This window comes from Gopherus flavomarginatus, chromosome 17 (genome assembly GCF_025201925.1).
Source record: "Gopherus flavomarginatus isolate rGopFla2 chromosome 17, rGopFla2.mat.asm, whole genome shotgun sequence".
NCBI lineage: Eukaryota > Metazoa > Chordata > Testudines > Testudinidae > Gopherus > Gopherus flavomarginatus.
In genome coordinates this window covers 19,597,327-19,603,640 of record NC_066633.1, presented here as the reverse complement: position 1 = coordinate 19,603,640, position 6,314 = coordinate 19,597,327, and positions in this window count along the sequence as shown.

Here is a 6,314-nt window from a genome sequence, read left to right as displayed (position 1 = left end):
TTTTTATCTAATGCATCACGATATTTCAAAGAGATGAGTCTAGCTACTGCATTATAAATACTCTATCCAACTTTGGTAGAAGGGTAGCCATGAAAAACCAGCCCTTTCTTCCTGTAGAAGGGAGCAAGTCATTGACAGAACGACATTGGCTCAAAGCCTGGGGAAAGGCTATTTTCGATATTTTTTCTGCATTATTGGTAGACTGAAATGTAAACTGAATTAACATTCCCCAGCAAGGACACAGACCAACCCATCACTGATTCACCCACTAGAGAGGGGGAAATTCTACAATCTCATTTTGTGAAATTTCAGAAAAAAATGAGATTTTCTCTCCAAACTTTGCTGAAATAAAAATGGTATAATTTTGTGCTTAGAACTTTCCAAGATAAATTACTAGTGGTCAAGAGTCAAAATTTCAAGTCTTGGTGCCTAAGGCTCAGCACCTGAAGTTCCTAGGTAGGGACTTAAATTAGGATCTAGGGGCCAGAATTTCGAAGTTATTTAGGCATCCTAAAATGCAGATTAGATGTGTAGTGCGATTTTCAGAAGTGCCAAGTATCTAATTCCCCCATAGATTTTGAAAATCTCACTGGGCATTTTGCTACATACTCTAAGCTGAAATCATTTGAAATCTGGCCATAGGTGCCCAAATCTCACTAAAGCGCATCAATCTCATATTTAAATGACTAACTTTGACGCCCTAATTTTTAAATCTGGTCTCAAATACTGTCCTCTGATATCCACACACACACACACACCTGCCATTGGCTTAAAGGGGAGTGTGAAGCAGGTCAAGGGAAGTGAAAGTCGTGTTTAGGGAAGTGTGAGTATCATGAAGAGAAGCATGAAGCAGCTGCAGAGAAAAATGAGCAAGCTCACATTTCTGGCATAGCAGCATTTGCTAACCCAACATATTTCTCTTTTCTCCAGCAGGAAGGGTAGGGATATTTTATTATCTAAATTTGTCAATCTATTAATATGGTATATAAGCAGAACAAAGGCAAGTCTCGTGAGGGAAATTATCATTGATTTTAGCTGATACAGGCTTAATCCTTCACCCATGGAAGTCACTGAGGCATCTGTAATTGACTTCAGTGCCCAAAAGACTGGGCCTCTGTATTCCCTTCTGATTGCCCCTTGGTTCAGCAGAGCGAGTGTCAACCTCAGCCTCTTCCAGAAGTTTACAAGCTGAGCCGAGGTGTTAGAAAGGGAAAAGTCTTTCCTGCATGGATGTATGGGAGCTTCACTGGAAGAGGCAGCCCTTCCACTCCATCTTCTATGTTGCTGTGCTTCACAGTCAGAGGCCGACACCTCCTCTTAGCTCAGATGTAATTTCATCCCCCGATAAGTGGAAGCCTGAAGGAGGATGCTGTGGTTCTGTGCCGCTAGGATTCTGTTGTTTGTACTGAACCTTTAGCTGTAAGAAGTGTGCTGCTGTCTGCTTGGAGCAAGGCTCAGAGGGATCTCAATGAGTGAGGGAGACTCCGCTTTCTCTCTTGGGGAGATTTTATGTTTGTTGTTTTCCTTAGTCTAAAATAGTCACCTCAAGCCAGGCTTCTCCATGTTTTTCATAGTAAGAACCACATTTTAGAATGGAGATTGGCACATTGGCCTTCCCGTGACAAACGTACTAACCATCTCACTGCTATCCGTGATCATGTAACAGCCCTGTGGCAACTACAGCACTTGCATAGGTGGCAAAGTGGTATTAGGAAAGTATTATATTTTCTCTTAATGCAATTTAACTGGTGGATATAGGAAGGAGACCTCCTACTATGCAACTAACCAGCTTTCTGGAGATTGACAGCAAGTTGTCTGCAGACCCTATTTGAGAATCTCTGCTCAGACCGAGTTCATGTTTTGTTATGTATTTTGTAAAACACAACTGTTATAGACAAGGATGGGATTGTAAAAAAGAACAAGGAGTGCAGATAAAGTAAAGCAGCAGTAAAGAGGTCTCCTGGTTTTAGATAAAAGAGGAAAAAGGTATCACGGAGAAAGCCAAATGGCCATTTGCAGACAGATTGAAGGCTTCCAGGTGCCATGAAAAAGAGGAATACTTTGAAATCCATGTTTAGAGGTTTGATCGGAGCTTTTGTTAAAGACAGTGAGAAAAAAAAGGTCCTTTTTTTCTGACCCTGGTGGCAATGATATTGGCAGTGCTTGCCAGCTGTTTTCCAGAGAAACCATGTGAGGTCGAGGGTAGGACTTTAAAGAGTTGGTCGAAAAAACATTATGAACTTAAACCAGAATTTTTTACCTGAATGCTATAGGCTTCACAGAAAGAAAACAGAAGAAGAAAATGTCTCTGAACTTCTAGCCAGTTGCAAAAAAGGGCCTTTCACCCCTTCCTCATTTTGTATTGTCCTGGTAGAAACCTTTAGAGATCATTGTGTGTTTGAGACAAGGGGCACAGAATAAAGAGACAGCCTGTTGAGCCTTGCCCATGCTAAAGAACTGACCTTAAAAGGACTCTGGCTCCAGGAGATTTCAAAATGGGACTTCTGCTTCTGACTTTCTCCACTGCTTTTGAAAATCACACCCTTAGAGTTCTTTTCAGAATTATTAATTATTATTATTAATTATTTGCATTACCCATTGTCCGGGAGACTTCATCCTGGGAGGAGGGATAGCTCTGTGGTTTGAGCATTGACCTCCTAAACCCATGGTTGTGAGTTCAATCCTTGAGGGGGCCATTTAGGGATCTGGGGCAAAAATCTGTCTGGGGATTGGCCCTGCTTTGAACAGTGGGTTGAACTAGATGACCTCCTGAGGTCCCTTCCAACCCTGATACTCTATGATCCTGGGCCAAGACCCCCATTGTCATACAAACAAAGACATCCCCTGCCCCAAGGAGTATCTAATCCAAGTATAAGACAAAGGGCAAGAAGTAGAGACAGCTAGACTAATGGGGGAGGACAATGAGACAATATTAGTCAGCAAGCTAGGAAGTCACACCAGCCTAACCATTGTCAAGTTCTCTCTAGCCATTAGAGAAAAGGAGCATTTTTAGGAGGTTTTTGAAGGACGGCATGAGTTTCGCCAGATGGATGGACAGGAAATCATATCACAGCAACATTATGCAGCAAGCATCTGGAAGATTTAGACATAGCCTAATTTGAGTCTGGATTTGAGGATCTCCAGAAAGGTTCAAGTTGAAGGTGATGCCCAGGTTATGGACCTGAGAGACAGGCCAGATGCTGATATTACCCACAGTGCTCAAGAAAGGAGGTTCTGGGAAGGTCATGAGGGGTCAGGATTAAGAGCTCTTTTTTAGCCGTGTTGAGTTTGGCTGATAGCTAGATCTCCAAATGGAGATGTCAGAGAGACAGGTAAAGATTTTAGCTTGGACAGGAGACTAGTCAGGAGCAGAGAAGTAGATTTGTGAGTTGTCATCAGAGAGATGGTAACTTTTCAGGGTCTGGTTTAAGGATTGACTAAATCCTATTGGCTTCCCTTGCTAGGTAAAGTAGGCCTTCTTGTTGAGGGTCAGGGGCTATAAGATAAGGGGTTGGCCATTCCCCAAAAGGGAGTTGCCACCTCTGGTTAAGCCAGGACTTGTGGTGGCAGTGAAGTGGGTGAGACTTCCTGTGTCATCCTCCTTATCACCTCCACTAAGCTTTTGTGCATGTGGCAGGGGAAATCTACTACTAGAGGCATCAGACACAAGGGCAGAGTCTGGAAATGTCCCTTAGCACCCCAGAGCGAGGGGGTCTGTCCAGACCCAGTCAGCTTGGAAGCACGTGGGGCCCAGCATTTGTGCCCACTTCCAACAGACTGGTGACCCTATAAAGGGTTATTGGGCCAGGCTGTAAAACCACCTTTCTCCATAGTAGTTGCATAACCACACTCCCACGTGTAGCCTATAGGACTAACCTGCTTGATATCTATATCTATATATTTTTTCTTATAGTTTAAGTATTTGATGTATTGTAATGGGTTTATAAATTTATATTAAAAATAAAGTTTGGCTGTAATGCAAAAGGGACCTACAGGCCATATCCTGCATGTTAAGCTAAAGCAAAGTTAGCACATCTATATTAAGATCTTTTTCCCAGAAAGTAAAGTTGACCTCTAGTTTGTTACCTAAATAGATAAATACCCATTCCTATGTCTATGACCTTTTATCTAGACCAATAGACAATGGAGAATGGCATGGGGGGGGGTTCAATGTAGTACCCACAGACTTAACAGGTACACCACAGGGAAACTTATGTGCGTGTATACCTGTCATCAAGACCCACAAACATACTAGCCTATGGGATGAGTGTACCCTAACATTTTGTGGGTGAGGAATGAAATTTGGGCATAGGAGGAAGGATTTCTGGCACTTTGTCCTATAAAAGAGGTGACTCACCTTGATAGAGTACTCCATTTCTATTCTTACATATTCTATTTCTGCTCCACCTCTCTCTATCTATTCTACTTATCTACGATGACTGCTATTATTAGTAGGCTCTACTTGTTCTTAAACTAAGTTTGAAGAGAACTAGGCTAAGCTTGAGTTTCCCTAAGTTTGTCAAGGAAACCCTAAGTAGTATTAGCTTTTTCTAAGCACTGCATCCCTCACTCAAGAATTAAGAAACCTGAACTGCAAGGCTGGTCCTGTGTCACACAGAGTATCAGGGTTGGAAGAGACCTCAGGAGATCATCTAGTCCAATCCCTTGCTTAAAGCAGAACCAATCCCCAGACAGATTTTTATCCCAATTCCCTAAAAATCCCCCTCAAGGATTGAACTCACTACCCTATATTTAAGCAGGCCAATGCTCAAATCACTAAGCTATCCCTCCTACCAAATGTCTCTTACTACCAGGTTAACAAGGAAGGGTCTGAGTATGTTAACCAAAGCTTTGTTGCATAAAATACTATATTATCTTATGTATCTTTTGAATAGCAGTAATGCAATTGTAACTTTGTAACTCTTGGTATTTTACCATTTACTTACTATTATTGATTTTAATAAAAAGTCTTTGAGGCTGTATCTGTCTCAGTGTGAGCTTCGTGTCATACCCTCGAGGGTCCTTTGTAAATTCTGTGGAGCCTGACTCGGGATAAGAACTTTTATTTTCTGATCAAACAGATTGGCAAGCCTAAAACCCATACTAATTAATATTAATAATTAGCTATTATTATTATTATTAAAACTAAATTAAATAATAAATTAAATTTATAAATTAAATGATTAGTACATCCTAAATCAGGCTACACACGCCATCTCTCCTGCTGTCACTCATTGTCTTTGTTTTTGTTTCTCCCACTCCTTTTCCAAAGTACCCCTTTTTTCCTCTTACAGCTTTCAATCCACAAAATGTTGTCACAATGCCAGTGCAAGCATTTGCAATGTAGAAGCTTGTGCAGACATATGTTATTAACCATGTTTGTTATGGCAGCGCCTAAGGACCAACCAAGAATGGAGCTTCAGTGTGTTACCTGGTGTTCTTTCAACCCAGAGCTCTTGGGAACTTTTACTCTGTGCAAGGTGGTGTCAGGAAATAAATCAGGGGAGATACGGCCGTCCGACCGATAGATGGCTGCACAAACAGAGCAACACAAGAGTGCTTTCACTTAAAGCTAAACTTTACTTCGTTTCAAGCACTTACACACGTCCGCAACAGGTTAGTAAAACACCCCAACCCATGCTAATTACCGAAACTGAGTGTGGCTCTCGAGTGGCACAGCGGCAGCTGGTGGGGATCACAAAATGCATGCAGAGGGAGAGTCCCACTACCTCAAACTTTTCTCCATTAGTAATATAATGACATGTCACTTAAAGAAAAGTTGTTAAGCAAGCAGTTTCAATGGTCAAGCAAGAGGTTTCCTTCTGATTATTGATTAACCAGATGTGTTTTTTCCCCAGAGTTTGCAGCCTTGAGGCCCTGTCAGACACATTCCTGAGAGCATATCCTGCTCTTCTAAAATGCATGCATCAGCAACTTCAACACAATTCTTATCAGGAAGGACGCAGGGTCAAGTTGCCCCTTCTGTGGTACCCAAACCCCTCCCGCCTCTTGCCTTGGTGAAGCTAAGGCTGCTGAATGGCCAATTTACGGCCTGCTGACTTTAGCAATACGCAATAGTGGTTTCAGACATTTTACTGGTTTGCCAAAATTTCCCCGTACAAGAGTGCTCAGCCCTGAAGAGCTCACAAGCTACACTGACAGGTCACACACGGGCTGGGGGAAGGGCTAGAACACACAAGCAGAGTGAATAATGCAATGGTAGCAAATGTCATTTTAGTGACATGATTTGTTTGTTATTGGGGGGCGCGGGGGTGTTCAGTTAGGAGAGGATCAGCTAAATGGAAGGAAAGGGG